Raw genomic sequence first — 16,600 nt, forward strand, 5'->3', positions numbered from 1 at the left:
TCATTTAACCTTGGCTGCATTCCCAGAGGTACCACTCACTAGATGAATGATCCTGGGAAGGTTCTTTATTTCAGTGGTTCAGCTTTCCCTTCTGTAAAAAGGGGGAAGGAATTACCACCTCACAGGGTTGTAAAATTTTAGTGAGATGATATATGTATGTAAATTGATTGGCACAAATCTGAGCACACAGAAAACATCAGGCTTTTTGGCCACTGTTAATTATTAAAAGTATTGTACATATGCTGTGGAATCAGGGAGGGGCACTTGACTCTTGGTGTGAGTAATCTTATCTACAAAGAGGGAGAAAATAAGTCTGCCCATAACATGGAGTGACAATAAGACAAGCAACCCCAGATTGTACCTAATATATGTTTTCTGAGCTTCACTCTGTAGGTTAAGTTTGCTTTTCGTCAATAATAATTTGTACTAATTGAGTGGTAACTGTTGTCTAGACTAGCTTCAGGTAACAGACAGAGGGAAGAGCCATCACTGAAAAAGGCACTGATCTCTTTGTTTCCTGAGTAACCATTTTCCCAAGTGCTAAAAAAAAATAGAAGAGAAGAAGAAAGAGAGAAAGGAGAAGAGAAGAAAATGGAAGAGAAAGGAAAGGGAGAGAATGAAGGAAGGGGAAGAGAACAGAAAAGAAGAAAAAAGTATATGATTCAGTTCCTTCCCACAAATATGGCTATGTAGTATTTTGCAGTAGTATCACCAACGTAATGAAATTAATTTATGGATGTATAATAATTCAAAACTGACCAAGGAAGTCATATCCCAGATTAGGATGGACAGAGTACAGGTGGAAAGAGGGTTATGTATAAGAGAAGAGGGGGAAAACTCTTATGAAATATAGGAAAAGAGAGAACTCTACTACCATTCTCCTTTACTTGTATACTTCTGCTAAGATGTATGGAATCTTGCCCTCACAGTCACAAACACATTTCCCCATCAATGGCATCTCTGCAGGAGATTTAGTCTTAGGAGATAGCAGTTTTCATATGCAGATCTTGCTCTTATTTCAATGTTCTAGTACTTCCCCAATTTTGCAGTGGGAAGAAGGCCCTGTTGCACTCCTCTTGGTTAATCCCGACAGCCAGCCACCTACTTATGACCTCACCCCTGCCATCCTTCCCCAGCTGCCCTAATCCTACCTCCTTTGTTCTGCAACCATGACAAACATGCTTGTCCTCAACATGCCAAGCTCCCTCTGCCAGGAACATTCATCCCCAGACCTCCACACTTCTCACCCTGTCACTCCTTTTAGGTCACTGCCAAGGTCCTCTTACTGGAGAAGCCTTCCCTAACCATTTCATCCAAAATGGGACTCTCCGTTCTCCCAGTATGCCCCTTCCTCTTGCCCTGCCTCCATAACAGTAATCGCTATCTGACATGGTAGGCATACACGTGTTTAATTGTTGATTATTGCTTTCCCTTCTGTGTTAGGTTGGGTTTCCTAGAAGCAGAAGTGGAGCAAAGAATTCAAATGCATATTGAGGGAATGCTCTTCCAGAAAAACACCTTGAGGGAGGAAGTGAAGCAGGAGAGCAGGAGGGGAAGCAGCCAGGAAGATGTTGTTTCAGGGAAAGGTTAATCTTGGCAAAGAATTTTTTGGTCCATTAATTACACTTGGAGACAAGGGGCCAGTCCTTTGACCCTATCAGTCAGTCATCGGCTGTAGACCAGGAGAAGACATCGTGACTGCCTGGCTGAGGCAGTGCACCTCTGCCGAGGATGGCTCTCCTGGGAATGGGGGCAGCTAGAAGCTGCAAGCCAACACACATAGCACCTGGGAGAGGGTGTGCTGGCTGGGTTAAGGGACACAGGCAACTGAATGACATCTTACATGTCTCTCCCACAATATAATCTCCATGAGATCTGGGACTTGATCTGTTTTGTTCCATGGTGTATCTAGCACACAGAACAGAGCCTGACACATAGTAGGCCTTCAGTGAATGTTTGTTAAATGAAAAAATGAATGTAGTTGAACTGGAAAAGTGCTAGATTGGGGATACAATAGTGAATGTGACTGTTTCTGCCCTCATGGAGCTTATGGGTCTAATGGAATTTAGATACAGGTAATTAAAATATAATCGGGTAAGTACTGTAATAGGGAAAGCAGAGAGAACTAAGAGCACACAGTAGAGACACTTAAAATCCAGAGTTTGGGAGGAGCAGATATTACAAACCTTGTAGTATGGTCAAGGGATGTCTTTCTAGGGTAATCATTCACAGTGAATGGAATGCACACTAGTAAAGTTGGGAAAACACCAATAAGACTGTAGAGTTATTGAAGTTCCCGTCTTGGCACAGCGGAAACGAATCCAACTAGGAACCATGAGGTTGTGTGTTCAATCCCTCACCTCTCTCAGTGGGTTAAGGATCCGGTGTTGCTGTGAGCTGTGGTAGGTTGCAGATGTGGCTCGGCTCTGGTGTTGCTGTGGCTGTGGTGTAGGCCAGTGGCTACAGCTCCAATTTGACCCCTAGCCTGGGAACCTCCATGTGCCACTGGTGCAGCCCTAAAAAGACAAAAAAACAAAACCAAAAAAAATTGTAGAGTTACTAGGAAGATTTCAATCCAGTTGTCTTTCCTCTTGATTGTGTCTCAAATGGAGTGATTCGAAGGAGAACTATCCAAGCCAGGACCACTCCCATCTGTGCCAGACTCTGTTTCCTCATCTGTAAAATGAGAGGATTGAACTGTTGATTTCCTTTGAGAACTGACCTTCCTCAAGAGCGACTAGGCTTTGTCTGTTTTGTGGTAAAAAGTCAGAGAATGCTAGATAGTCATTTAGTGCCACCAACCAGCTGTTTTGCTTTGGAATTGAGGAATTCCTTTGGACACTTATTAATTGGCATTTTTTTCTCCGCTATAGGTAGATACATTAAAAAAAAAAAAAAAAGAAAGAAAAGAAAGAAAGAAAGAAGGAAGGAAAACTCAAGTGCCCTGAAGAATACAGCTACCACAGTGATATTTTGGCCCTGCTGGTCCTATTTTAACTCTGTTGATGGATGAATTCACTCAGACAGTCTAATCCAGCTGAGGGATTCGGTACTGGATGGACACAAACCACCTTCCTCAGATTTTTCCAATGTGGTTCTTTGTTATGTGTAAAGTCCTATATATTTGGGGAAATGAGATGTGTGTGTGTGTGTGAGTGTGTGTGTGTGTGTGTGTGTGTGTGTCTGTGTGTGTGTGTGTGTCTGTCTGTCTGTCTGTCTGTCTCTCTGTAGGTGCATGAGCTTGTGTCTAACTGGGGAAGAGCTAGTAGGCGTTGGCTTGGGTAGCGTCTTCAGCTTAACATGGCTTTCAAAGTTTGAGTCATATGCCCAAAGATCCGTTCATAATTCACCTTGGAGAATGGGGAAAAATAGGTTTTGGTGAAATATAAAAAGGCTATTGAAATGTCACAGAGGGGTTATGTAACGGTGGATTATATAATGCCAGAGAGTAGGGGCAGGAGAGGGGACATTGTTCAGATATTTCTAGTAATTTGAAGACATTCAAAAACAACAGTGTTCTCGGGTATTATCATGTTTGTTGCTAGCTTTTGGCAGAGCTATTCTGATGGTTGTAAGCCCTTCCTAGGCTGGGCAGTCAGCTTGAGCACAGGGGTGGGGCTCTGGCTCCGAATATCTCACCTCTGCCCCATTCTTGCACTGCTTTTTGGCCCCTCAATGGGAGGTCTTGATTGGCCGCTTGGTCACCCACCCCTTGGAACAATTGTTTTGACTCCTGCCATGTCTAATGGGGCCCACCCGCTAATTTCTTTTTCCAGGTTTATGCTTGGATTTCTCTAGATTTAGAGCTTTGATTGAAGGGATATAATATGTCAAAAAACTAGGTGGATTGATTTACTGAATATTAATTTTTTGCAAGATGATAGTTCCCTGAATGCTAGTAGTTACTAAATATGTTTTATGTAAGTTTGTTGAATGTTGGGATATTTGTGAATATAACGGGTGAGAGAGTATTGCTGTGGTTCATTCATTGAATGCTGACCTAAATAATGGTAAGGTAGTGGACGGGGAGGGGTCCCGGACTAGGAGGTGGGAGAGACTGGTTCTTGGCACTGCTCGGTTGTGACCTTGCAAGTTGCTTGACCTCTCTTGGCCTCAGTGTCTCCAGAGGACTAGATCAACTTTTAAGGATTCCTTTAACCCTGTGAAGGTAGCTCAGATCCGTGCTGCTGGAAAGCTTATAAAACCAGCAAGGGTGTGTGTTTCCATTCAGGTATCTTAAATCAAGCTCCTAGGACTTTGGGTCACATTTGGGCTGTGAAGAATGGAACCAAGCAGTGAAGGCTCCAGCTTATCAGACGCCCTAACTTAATTTTGATCAAATGTTGTTTTTGTAATGAAGTAGATTACTACAATAACAGTGTGCTGGGGTGAAGGGTTTCGGCTCCAGACAAAAAGGTTGTTTTTGGTTGTTTTAAGGGAAAGCTGATCGCTTCATCAGAACTGGGAATGAACCCTCTTGGGAAAGCCCTTGCCGTGGACGCCAATATATATGTCGCCCTGAGGCTTAAAGGGAAATTCTATCTTGGAGACAGTCAAAAATCTTCACATATTTCTTTTTTTCTTAAGTGAAAACAGAGTTTCCCAACAGATTTGGAAAGTTGTCCTATTTAAATGGTTTCCTTCTCAGAGGAGGGGAGGGTAACCAATACTAGATAGAAGAAGACTTTTCCAGGAAGGTTTTATTTATTTATTTTTTTAATTTTTTTTGTTTCAGCAGGGAAGGACTTTTGTGACTTTTGGACACAACTGTCATGAAATGTCACTAATATTATGACCCACATACAGAAACCCTGTCCCTTTGCAGATGGGAATGCATGTGAAGTGACACCCAGTAGCACTTCCTTAGTATTTCCTTGCAGACCAGGACACCATTAGGGCCATTAGCTATTACTTAAGAATAGAATAAATAGAAAACTGGCAAAATATGATCAGTTAGGATTGTCTTGTGTGTGTGTGTGTGTGTGTGTGTGTGTGTGTGTGTGTGTCTTTTTAGGGCCATACCCGTGGCATATGGAAGTTCCCAGGCTAGGAATCGAATTGGAGCCTAGACACAGCCACAGCCACGCAGGATCCAAGCCTCAACTGTGACCTACACCAGAGCTCACAGCAATGCTAGATCCTTAACCCACTGAGCGAGAGCAGGGATCGAGCCCGAGTCCTCATGAATACCAGTTGGATTCATTAGTGCTGAGCCACACTGAGTGCTCCCAGGATTGTCTTTTTTTTTTTTTTTTCCTTTCAGAGTCATTAAAGCAAAGTTCTCTAGGGGTGGGGTGGTTAGAATGGGTTGGTGGTTTGGGTTATCGCCTTAATGCTAGACCAGAGTTACCTTCATTGCCTCTTGCCCTTCCAGTATATTCAGCCATTTCAGTTGGAGCAGGGAAACAGCTCCCAATTCTGTGGACATTGGCTAGCCAGAAAGATTCACACAATTTCATGTCTTCCTCCAACATGATACCTATGATAAAAAATAATTACTTAATTTTTAAAATTTCATATATGTCTTTATATATATATTTTTAGGGCCACACCTGGGGCCTATGGAAGTTCCCAGGCCAGAGGTCGAATCAGAGCTGCAGCTGCAGGCCTGCGCCATAGCCACAGCAACACCAGATTTGAGACACATCTGTGACCTATGCCAACACCAGATCCCTAACCCACTGAGCGAGGCCAGGGATCCAACCCGCATCCTCGCAGACACTATGTTGGGTTCTAAACCCAATGAGCCACAACAGGAACGCCAGGTTACATTAATTTTAAATATGGTAGTTTATTTAATGGCATAACCCAAGCCTAACGGCACTTGGAGCCATTCTTTGGAAAACATCTACTGCAAGATGAGATGACATTGGCAAGCCAAGAGTTAACAGACTACCAGAGAGCGAGTAATTTCTCTCCTCACCTCTTGAGAAGGAAAAGCCTCAGTCATGGATTTTTGACTTCCCTCCTTGATGTATTAGATTTTACAGGAAATTTAATGGGGTATGTCCTTTGTATCAAATGGCTGAATGACGATATTTCTCTTTGAGGAGATCCCATACGTTAAAAAAGGAATTCAGCAATTAGGAGGGTAAACTTCACACTGTGAGCAAAAAGTTTCATGACTTCAAGAAAAAGGCTCCTTTAGTGAGTCACCCCCAGTGCTTTGAAAAGAACATGTTAAGTGAGGAACAGAAGCCTGTTTCCTGAGTAATGGCTTCAGGTAAATTGACATGAACTTGGCCAAAAGGTCTGCATGCCGGGCAGGACCCAAGAGGAATCAGCTAGTTTGTGATTCTAGCGCCCTGAACACTGGCATTAAACCTTTCACCTCACTTGGATGCAAGATTGTACCTCACTGCTCAGAAAGTTGTTTTTTGTTTTTTGTTTTTTTTTCCTTGACCACCTCTGTGCCTTTAAACAAGAGGCGCTTCTGGATAACACCTTTTTATTTATGAGAAAAACATTTGCCCATCTTTTATGTTTTGTTGAACTTTGTTTTGACCAGAAATAAGAAGCTGTGTATGGTGTATTCATGGAGACCAAATGAACTAAGTGTGTTTAACTGTGGCTTGAGTGTTCTGGGGAAGTGTTTGGGAACTGAACTTCCAAACAGAAGGCCAGTGTTCAGGGTCCCTAGAGAAATAATGACTGAGCCTGCTCATGAACATTTTGTGCTTCGGGTGGGGCAGCTGAGTGTGGGAGGGAGGCCCAGGGCAGCCCAAGTGTGTGTGCAGGTTAGAGAGATGTTTTGACCCACCATATTGATAGCTATTTTTTTAAAAAATCATGATGTATATAAGTTGTTATTTGGAACAACTGATGAGGTCATATAATAAATATATTTGTGGATAATTGGGGTTGGCTGTTAAGGGAACTCCAGAGCCGTTTTTAAAAATGCCTTGCAAACTCTGGACTCCTGGAATGCTGCTTGCAAGCTGCTCAGAGCTCAGCTATCCACTAAGTGAAGCTCTTTTTATCTGAGCTAGTGTCCCTGGAGGATTCTTTTTTTTTTTTTTTTTTTTTTAAATAATTGTGTTAGAACCTTCTATTTTGAACAACTGGGTAAGAGAGAACAAAAGTAGAAATGGCTGCTCTGGCTGAAAAATGGGGGAAGATACAGCTAAGAAAACCTTTAAGCATGATTTGTTTTTAAATAGATGAAGCTTTTATTTTATTTTTTTTTACTTTTCTGTCACATGTCTATATTTCCTCCCTCCTGAAGTGGTCAGGTAGGAGTTTGAAGAATGGAGATTTTTTTTTTGTTACAAACATTCTCATTTTTGTTTATTTCATGCCCAGAAAGCAAGAGAACAACGAAGCATGGCCTTTGTCTTTGGTCTTCTCCACCCCCCACTTTGTCCCATTATGTCCTTTCTACTTCTACATTTAGTCTGAATTTTAATATCTACTATCCAAGAGCACTCATAATGCTCCTTTTTTCAGTGGGATTTCCCAGTAAACATACTGACTATATTGTTCTTAGGAAATTGCCCAGTGGATGGCGGGCATTTGTGTGACACACATCTGTCACCTGGGCATGTGCTTCTTGTCTCCAGCAGCCAGATCTACCTCTTCGACGGACTGTCTCTGTCTCTGTGTCTACATTCCTCTTAACAAGCCAAGGCCAAATTTTACTTTTAAGGGGACATGAGTAATTGGTTTGGCATTTTCATCCTTGCAAAAATGGATTTCAAGTATTGTTTAGGATAGGAAATTAGTCAAAACACTTTTTTTTTGACATGACAATAACATAGCATTTCAAAGCAGTTCCAGAGAGAAGACAAGCATAGTTGTATAGGGTTTGCCCAGAGGGGGGTCAGAGGAGGAAGTCCTTACTAGAAATGGAGCCAGAGAGACCTTCCTTAAAGAAAGGACTCAAAGGGCTAATAGACCAGAGGCAGGGGAAGGGAGAGAAAACCTAAAGATTCCATCCACCTCTAAGGAGGCTAACACCAACTGGCCCTGGGGGCCAAGCAGTCTTATTTGTATAGAACAAGTACAAACACTTTTTACATTAAGAAATTTTCTAAGGAGAAGTTCCGCCCCCCTCCCCCGTAAAATATTAAGATGGTAAATATTTTAATTGGATAGTTTCTAAACACAATTAAGCACAAGATGATCACAAACTCAGTGTTCTGTGCCTGCCGCCTGCCATTATTATCGTTAACATCCCCTTTCACTTGCAAAAACATCTCAGAGTGTGTGAAAAATCACATGTTAGACAGGATCAGCCTTTAAAAAGGGGATCTTTATTGAATTAAGTGTTAGACCACAGAAGCCCATCTTCGCTGTTAAGGCTTTTGCAATCTGCAACAGAAAGTTCTAGAAATAGTATCTTGAGTGTGGAGGGAGGGTGAAGGACATATACAGGGGGTGACCTCAGCTTCTCATTTCTGATGTCCTTTCTTGATAATGTCTGCCAGGGTATCTAAGAGATTTTATCATCCTTTGTCTAAGGTCAGGAACGGAACAGGGGACAAGCATTTATGTAACATCAGTACATAAAAACTTGTAACAGGGGGCAACGACAACCTACATGTGTTTTCCTGCTAAACTTACACAGTGAGGCTGCCAGAGGTTTCCATAAGAGGTAAAGGCACTGAGAAAGATCTAGGATTGGAGTGATTAAAACCTAGAACCCAGTCTTATTAGAAAGTTCAGGAGATTGTGATCTTTCTGTGGCTGTTGCAACAATGATGAGACAGACTTGTAAATATTGATGCTGCCACCTAACCGCAACAGTGAAATAGAATCCTTTCCTTATAGTCTTTCTGCGTTTCTTGCTGGTTCAGGATCCTCTAGCGGGGACTGGTCTCACGAGTGAATAAGCTGGCCCAGCCAACTGGCCGAGAGATTGGACGGATCGTAGTCTTTTCATGAGCATTTTATAATGAATATAAAACCCAAGGGTCTACTGTGTGCTGGGTAACCCTCCAAGAAAGAGACAAATAACACTGTTATACAGACAAGAAAACTGAGGTTCAGGGAGCCCAAGTGATATGTGGTTAAGACTCAGAGGCAGGATTTGAAACAGAATTCCTGAGCTTTCATCTAGATGTTTCCGTTTTGTCTCTTTGTTTTACTTTGAACTGTACTTTATTTTTCTCATGACTCTAAGAAGACAGACATTTTTTGGCTACAAATGAATCACAGATGCAAGGGAGTGAGGAGCCTTGAGACGACTAGGTCTATCCTGCTGCACTTCCTGACCTCCTGATGTGGCCTGGGAGGGCGTGGGGTAGAGTGAAAATAGCACTGGCTTTGAACCCAGATACACTGGCTCCACCACCCTCCCAGCCACTCAAGAAGTATTTTATGTTCTATGATGTACTTTTTTTCTTTTTTCCTTTCTTTTTTTTTAAGGGCTGCACTCCCGGCCTTTGGAAGTTCCAAGGCTAGAGTCAAATTGGAGCTGCAGCTGCCTGCCTACACCACAGCCACAGCAACATGGGATCCGAGCCATGTCTTCCACCTATACCGCAGCTCACAACGATGCCGGATCCTTAACCCCACTGAGCGAGGCCAGGGATTGAACCTGCATTCTCATGGATACTAGTCAGATTTGTTACCGCTGAGCCACAAGGGGAACTCCTGTTCTGTTCTGTTCTAAGCCCTTGACTTAACAGTTTTATACAAGAGGGAAAATATTCTAGGTTGAGTTTCTTATTCTGATTCTCAGCTTTGTCATCTCTGACACAGGGTGGAGGGACCCTTCAACACAGTGTTTAAAGCTATTCAACATATTGTAGAAGGAAGAGAACTGGTAATGGAGGGCAACTGGGGCCATGATGACCCAGCGCAATGCGGGTGTTGCAGACTAAGGACAATCTGATTGGTTCAACATTATTAGAACCTCTCCTTCAGACTGGCTGTCTGTGGATATAAGGACATTCAGCATCACATATTTCAAGTAGCCAAGTCCTGAATTCTTTTGTGTTATTAAAGGAACGAGTTGTCGTTTTCCCTACTTTGTATAGACTGAATGTCTGTCCCCTCAAAATTCACAGGTTGAAATAGGAACTCCCCGACCCCATGGTGTTAGGAAGTGGAGCCTTTGGGAGGTGACTGCCCTCATGGAAGAGACCCCAGCGAGCTCCCTTGCCCCTTTCACCATGTGACACAGTGAGAAGGTGGCTGTCCGGGGACCAAGAAGCAGGCTCTCACCAGATGCCAAATCTGCTGGCACCTTGATCTTGGATTTTCCAGCCTCCAGAGCTGTGAAAGATAAAATTCTGTGCTTGATAATATACCCAATCTATGGAATTTTTTTTTATAACAGCTGAACAGACTAAGACACATTCCAAACTCTGGAATCTTCCAAAATGAAGATGGTTTGTGATTGTGGAATTGGCTGTCAAAGAGTTGCCACCAAGGCAGTGGAAAAATTCTCTTTCTAGCAAAAGGTTGGTATCCAGATACTTACAATGGTGTCTTTTGAGGAATATGTTTAACAGACAGAATGGGAACAGATTTTTTTTTTTCTATGAGCAATACTTTAAGTTCTGCTGATGATAATCTCATATTTACTTAGAACTTTTGGCCTTTCAGAAGCACATTGTTCCCCAGGAACTTCTTCTTTCCTCCTTTTTTTTTTTGGCCATCCCTGCAGTGTGTGGAGGTTCTGGAGCCAGGAATCAGACTCGAGCCAAAGCAGTGACAATCCCAGATTCTTAACCCACTGAACCACCAGGGCATTCTAAGTGGTAAATTCTTATCAGTCATTCTGGCTACTTCTTTTGGCTGCATTCTTGTCATTCAGAAGTTCCCAGACCAGGGGTTGAACCTGAGCCACAGGAGTGACAATGCCAATTCCTTAACTACAGGCCACTAGGAAACTCTTTCCTTTTTCTAATATAATGATTGAGAACACTGCCCTAGGGAACTAAAGAATTATAGAGTGTTAGAGCATGAAGAGAAATGAAAGATTTTCTGATACAACTTCGTCATTTTACAGATTGGAGCGAGAGTGGGATTGAGTCTTGCCCAGTCATTCTTTCATGCATTCATTCACCATGTGTTTATTGTGTGCCTATCATGTGCTAGGTTCTATTCTACATGCTGGGGTTACAGCAATGAGCGAAACAGATACATGCTTTCATGGATTTGTATTCTTTATTTTTGCTTTTTAAGGCCACACATGGGACATATGGAAGTTCCCAGGCTAGGGGTTGAATCGGAGCTGTAGGATCCGAGCTGCATCTTTGACCAACACCACAGCTCACAGCAATGCTGGATACTTAACCCACTGAACAAAGCCAGGGATCGAACCCAAGTCCTCATGGATACTAGTTGGATTCATTTTCGCTGAGCCACAATGGGAACTCCGAATTTATATTCTAATGGAAAGGTGAATATTCAATAAAAATTAAACAAATATGTAGTAAGTCAGGTAATGGGAATTGTTAAGAAAACATGATTAAACAAGATGAGGGCTAAAGGGTGATGAGGAAGAGTGCTGTTTTAGATAAAATATTCAGTGAAGGTGACATTTGCACAGTGTCTTGAATGAGGTGAGGGAATGAACCATGTGGATATCTGGGGAAAGAGCATTCCAGGCAGATAGAATAGCAAGTGCAGGGCCCTGAGGAGGACTCATGCTCAAAGGCCAGCGTGACCAGAATGAATGGATGGAGGGAAGAGTGGCAGGGAATGTGATCTGAGAGTAGTGAGGGGAGAGGACACATTGTATAGGGCTTGATGGGTGTGGCAATGGCTTTGAGTTTTTAGCCCCTGGAGGATTTTGAGTTGAGGAGTGATGTATTTGTGCTTGAAAAATAAAGCCATGCTTGGACTAGAAGCTAGGTCTCTGCAAGGCAGAGCTTCTAGGTGCTCCCACTATATCATGCAGCTCTCTATACTTGAAGTTAAACTTAAAGAAGAGATCTTGGTGCAAACTATTACATTCAAAATGGATGGGTGATGAGGTTATACTGTATAGCACAGGGAACTTTTGGAATATATATATATACATACACACACACCTGGGTCATTTTGCTGTACAGCAGAAATTGGCACAACATTGTAAATAAACTATACTTTAATTAAAAAAAAAAAGAAAAACTAAGGAAAAAAGGAACAGATCCGGGAAAATTTTAGGAAATCTCTCTATTTACACTATTACCATGATTGGTACTTTCATCCAGAGTTTGGTAAACACAAAGTAATAAAAAAAATATGCTCACACCTTTCCCTTATCACTGTGAGGGAGAAATAGCAACTTAGATGCATTTCTCCATGCAGAACTTCATGATTTGGAAAACATAATATTTAGGGCAAAGGAAATATGCCTTCTACAGAGAGATCATGCACCCCTTACTTGGGATTTCAATGAGTGGAAATAAGTCTCTTTCAGATAAGTCTATTTGTCAGCTTTCAGCCCACTCACACCCTTTGATTCCGGACGTTACTGGTTGAACTGTGTTTGTTCCAGCCAGAAGTTATCACTTTACACTCTCCTCTGTGAGATTTAAACAAGCGGGAGTTCGAGCAATTTGGAAAGATGCAAAAGTCTGAAGGATTCTACACTGGCGAAGAAAGACATTTGCTACAGTTCCTTAACGTTGAGATATAATTTTCTTCTTTTCACTCCTTACTGGATTTAATATTTTTCTTTCACTTACGGCAGTAAAGTCCATCCAGTTGTGCTGAGTTCAGTATTGCATTATGATAGCTGGACTATTGTTTTTCAGACGTTCTCCCAGGTGATAATAATAACTGCTGCTATAGACTGAGAATCTTTTTGGAGTTAGACCTCTTGCATACACTGCCTGCAAGTTGCATGCTATTATCCCCATTTTACAGGAAACAGAGGCTCCTAGAGGTTCAAGTATTAATCCACATCTACTCAGTCAGCAAGTAGCAGAGCCAATATTTGAGCCCTGCCTGGCTTCATTATTGGCTAGCTTTCCATCCACACCATGTTGCACCATGGTGAATGGAGAATTTCCACTAATCTGGGTAATTTAATGGAGTTAAGATGTCAAGTGTGCCCTCCTGTTTGGCTGCTCTCCCATACTTGTTTTAGAGTAAAAGAATCACAGAATTCAGGTCAAAAGAGACTTTAAAGGTCATTTACTCCAAACTCCCTGTTGATTCCTGCAAAAGCCTTGTCAAGTGATCCCCTCGCCTCCTGTTACGCTTGTGCTCCTCTAGTGATATGAAATTCCCAAGGCAACATTCCCACTCTTGGGCTATTTCAAAAATTATGAACTTTTTCCTTACACTGAGTCATCTTCAGTCTCCCTCTCATCCTCTGAAGCATGTAGAAGGGAACCTACCAAGTTATCAGAAGACATTGTTCATGTTCCCATTTGGACATCGCTACTAAATTACTTTTTACTTGATTTTTTTCTCTATGGTATAGTTTGAGGTCAGGTTTCCAAATCCTGCTTAATTTCCTCTTCACTCATTTGAGTTGGCCTCTATCCCTTTTCACTGGGAATACCCAGGGTTCAAAGCAGTTTCTTCAGTGAGGTCAGACCATGTGTCTGCCACTGAGTGTCAGGTCAAGCTGCTGTTGATTCATGCTGAGGTTACCACTGACTCAAACCCTGCTGTCTGTTTTGTCCACATTCTTGCTAATGAAACACATCTTCCTTATCCAGTCCTAGTCCAGTGTTTATTTGGACTTGCCAGCATTTATCTTTACTCAGTTTCTTTCATTAGATCACTCCCTTGCCCCAAATGGTCAGGATGTTTTGAATTTTCATTTGAAACAAACCCTCCTTAAAGTCATTTTGCTTCACAGACAGATTTTTGTTTCTTTTGCATGATGTCCTTTATTTCCATTGTATGGATAACGTTTTGTGGCACAAATGGGAACTTGTTTATGCATTGTTCTGAAAGTTGTGGGGAAGGCTGGACCATCTTCACAGTGAGCAGACTACACAGAGGCGTCTAGAGATGCTCTCTGCCTCCTGGCAGATCAGTCTGAAGCGTTTAACCTTGCTTGTAGCAAAATATTGATTATAGGAGAACTTGGGATCTCAAAGGAGAGGTGAAACCCCCAAAGCCTTGCCAGTGTCCCATTCCCTGGGAGCTATTCTAATTTTCAGTATTTGAAACAAGGATGAAAATGGAGCTTTGCCAATCTGCAACACAGAATGATGAAGTTCTTTTGGTTAACTCCATGGTGACTTTATACCAAGAGTGAAATCCTTAAAAGGTAGAATGGGAATAGGTAACAAATATTACCTATAACTGGGGTTTAATCATTGACAAACATAGTCATTACTCAGGATAGGCAAATGGGAATGACCTTAGGTCGAATTGATTTTTTCTAAAACCAACCCTGTATATGGAGGTATTTTCTTTTCTGTATGTTTCATTATTACCAGCAACATTGTAGATGTACATGTCTGGAATGAAAGTGCAACAAAATTATACAAGTTTGCCACTTTGTGGTCTAGATATCAGCTCAAATATTTTCTGAAATTACTATAAAATTAAAATTTTCTCAGGATAAAAAATAAAAAGAAAATTTGATGAATGGTGATAAAACTTAAGCTATGCTACAGAAAGATAAAAACTGTAGGGTGAAGGAACTAACAACTTGTAGTTAGTAACTTAGGTCTATACAGCAAAATAGTCTTGGCAAAAGTCGCTAAATGAAAGCTATCCTCAAGTTTATCCAAATATGTGCTGTGGATTTTGGAGCATTCCAAAAGTGACTCTATCAAGAGCAACAAAATTGTTTTATTTTAATATCATTACCATTGTTTTTATTATTATAACTTTGTGGTATATATTCTAGTGAATTAATATGATAAGATAATGGAAGTCCTGCCCTTAAAAAAAATCAGCTATTTATTCTTGTTTATTTTCTAGATAAAGTTTGTAATTATTTTATCAAATTCTAAAACATTCCTTATTAAGAAGTTGAGTAGAATATCATTAACTTTATACATTTACTTACACATTAATTTTTATACATTTTAATAACTTCAGTCTGGAAGAATTAACAACTCTACCAAGTAAAATCTTCCCATCAAGTTAAATTGGATTTATTTATATAATTATTTTCAGTTTGTTTCATTTTCTTTGGTAAAATTTTGAAGATTGCTTCAAAAAAATTACTACATATGTCTGTTAAGCCAATTTCCTTTTTTTTGTCCTTCTTTTTGTCTTTTCTAGGGCAGCACCCATGGCATATGGAGGTTCCCAGGCTAGGGGTCTAATCAGAGCTGTAGCGGCTGGCTCATGCCACAGCCAGAGCAATTCAGGATCCAAGCCGCATCTGTGACCTACACCACAGCTCAAGACAATGCCGGATCCTTAACCCACCGAGTGAGGCCAGGGATAGAACCCTCAACCTCATGGTTCTTAGTCGGATTCGTTAATCACTGTGCCGCGACAGGAGCTCCTATTAAGCCAATTTCTGTGTAAGTCTTGTTTCTTTTATGAAAACCATCTTTTCCATTAGTTTTCTGAGTTTTGTTGGTGTTTGCAAAATCATGTTTCTTTAATAAGGGATTTCCTTGATGAATTGCTATTGTAATTTTCAAGTTAATTCTTAGGGGATTTTTAGGCAGACAATCTACTGGTATAATTTGGTCTCTTCTTTAATTACAGTTCACAACCTCTTACCTGCAATTTAGTTTGATGATGGGAAATTTGTAAGTTAGGCACTAAAATCTGGCTTAACTGGATGTGAGGCTGTTTATAGTCCTTATGTTTCAGCTCTGTTAATAGTCACATATTTTAATGTAGAAATATCATTAATTATAGAAATCTGCATCAGTTTCTGTTATTACATAATGTATAGTAAATTAACTTTTCTAAAATAAGAAAACTTTTAAACTCTGGAATACACCCAAGCCCAGAATTAAAAAAGGAAGGAAAGGAGATATTTATCTCTACTTTTCTTTTTTTAGATTATTTTATTTTATTATTTAAAAAAATAGTTCATTTACAATGTTCTGGCAATTTCTGCTGTACAGCAAAGTGACCCAGTCATTCACACACACACACACACACACACACACACACACACACACACACACATTCCTTTTCTTATATTATCTTCCATCATGGTCCATCCCAAGAGACTGGATAGAGTTCCCTGTGCTGCACAGTAGGACCTCATTGCTTATCCATTCTAAATGGAATAGTTTACATCTTCTAATCACAAACTTCCCGACCATCCCACTTCCTCTCCCTGCCCCCTTGGCAACCACAAGTCTGTTCTCTATGTCTGTGAGTCTGTTTCTGTTTTGTAGATAGGGTCATTTGTGCCATATTTTAGATTCCACATCGATGTTATATCATACAGTACTTGTCTTTCTCTTTCTGACTCATTTCACTTAGTGTGGTAATCTCTAGTTGCATCCATTATCCCTGCTTTTCTTTTTGTGTTGGCAAGAATTTTCAGTGTTGAGTGAATAACTTGTATTTTTATTGCTTTTTTTACTTTATTTTGATTTCATTGATTTATTTATTTTGCTTTTTAGGGCTGCACCTATGGCATATGGAAGTTACCAGGCTAGGAGTGCAATCTGAGCTACAACTGCCAGCCTACACCATAGCCATGGCAACAACAGATCTGAGCCGCATCTGTGATCTGCACCACAGCTCACAGCAACACCAGATCCTTAACCCA

The 16,600-nt window shown here is 41.0% G+C and overlaps 1 long non-coding RNA gene across 3 annotated transcripts in view; it reads left to right on the forward strand.

The window, feature by feature from the left end:
• The window catches only part of LOC106510390 (uncharacterized), a 322,787-nt gene that overhangs the window by 237,434 nt on the left and 68,753 nt on the right, over positions 1-16,600 (forward strand). The window contains exon 4 of one of the 3 annotated variants that reach the window (XR_014804108.1): positions 10,283-10,406. The exons of the other annotated variants lie outside the window; for them this stretch is intronic. This is a non-coding gene — a long non-coding RNA (uncharacterized LOC106510390). The remainder of the gene's footprint in view (positions 1-10,282; positions 10,407-16,600) is intronic. 3 annotated transcript variants of the gene reach the window in all.

Source organism: Sus scrofa, chromosome 5, assembly GCF_054392235.1.
Source record: "Sus scrofa isolate SSC_HxYL_T2T_F1_AM1 chromosome 5, Sscrofa_HxYL_maternal_Yorkshire_Landrace_v2.0, whole genome shotgun sequence".
In the NCBI taxonomy this organism is placed as follows: Eukaryota; Metazoa; Chordata; class Mammalia; order Artiodactyla; family Suidae; genus Sus; species Sus scrofa.